This window comes from Cavia porcellus, unplaced genomic scaffold, assembly GCF_034190915.1.
Source record: "Cavia porcellus strain 051 isolate PalLab524CR breed Dunkin Hartley unplaced genomic scaffold, mCavPor4.1 scaffold_10, whole genome shotgun sequence".
Lineage (NCBI taxonomy): Eukaryota > Metazoa > Chordata > Mammalia > Rodentia > Caviidae > Cavia > Cavia porcellus.
The window spans coordinates 30,125,001-30,125,968 of record NW_026947493.1 but is presented as its reverse complement, the minus strand read 5'-3'; the positions used below and the strand labels follow the sequence as shown (position 1 = coordinate 30,125,968).

Below are 968 nucleotides of genomic sequence, written 5' to 3'. Positions count from 1 at the left end.
CTGGAAGAGAAGAGAGGAAAAGAAGCCAAGGTCCAACATTCCTTTGAAGGCATTGCTCGCCCATGATTAGAAGCATCTCTTAAACTTCCCATCACCTCTCAATAGCTACAAGAGGCTAACTGTCTTTTTACACCCAGGTCCTTGCTGGAGGCAGAGGATTTGTTAGGGCAAACTTCCAGGAACTATGAAGAAATGAATAATGGCACTTTAAATTTGACTGTTAACAGCTTTATAAGATGTTAATGATGAGAAATTTGGAGAGTCATGTGTACAAGAGATTTAGTACATCCATGTAGCCTTTTTCGTTCACTCAATTTTCCATTTGCTTTTTGAGATTCTATGTGTCACTTAATCTTTCTCTGATCTAGAAAAAAACTCTCATTCTTGGGAATCAAGTTATATAACACAGGACACAGCATGTGTATGTGACATGATAAAAATATGTGGTGAATGTTTTAATTATAAAAAAATTATCACAGCAAATGGCACATTGCCACTGCTCCTCCTCACTTCAAACACACTTCTTTTGCTCATTCAGGGTTAGGGATATAGCTCAGCTCCAAAGCATTTGCCTAGCAAGCACAAAGTCATAAGTTTGATTCCTGATACAAAACAAAAACAAAACAAAACAACTCACCAATCATTCTTGTCATGTTCTGAAGCCGTTTTAGAAATTCTCTATCATGTCTCTATGATGTGTGATCAAAAAATACTTCTCTGCTACCGAGTCGCATCCAATTAAAAGCAGGCTTGTAAAAACATCACAGTGTGTCCTCATCTACTTTATTCACTGGGTCAGGTGCTGTTAGACTTCTGGTAGTCCGGAGTCAAAATGACTACAAACAGTAAATGGTTTGAATGAATTTAGGATGCTGAAGTAGCCATGTCAGTGCAAATAAAGACACTCAGGAAAGAATTTAAGAACTGCTTCAGAAAGTGGGAAGAATTAAGAATAAGTGTGTTCAAAT

At 37.4% G+C, this 968-nt stretch overlaps 1 protein-coding gene and 1 long non-coding RNA gene across 17 annotated transcripts in view; both read right to left on the bottom strand.

Annotated features, from left to right (window-relative positions):
• The window catches only part of Fhit (fragile histidine triad diadenosine triphosphatase), a 1,402,288-nt gene that overhangs the window by 673,961 nt on the left and 727,359 nt on the right, over window positions 1–968 (bottom strand). The window lies entirely within an intron of this gene.
• Window positions 1–968, bottom strand: part of LOC134477864 (uncharacterized) — a 39,756-nt gene that overhangs the window by 29,454 nt on the left and 9,334 nt on the right. Inside the window, exon 2 of the long non-coding RNA XR_010050109.1 lies at window positions 638–836. This is a non-coding gene — a long non-coding RNA (uncharacterized LOC134477864). The remainder of the gene's footprint in view (window positions 1–637; window positions 837–968) is intronic.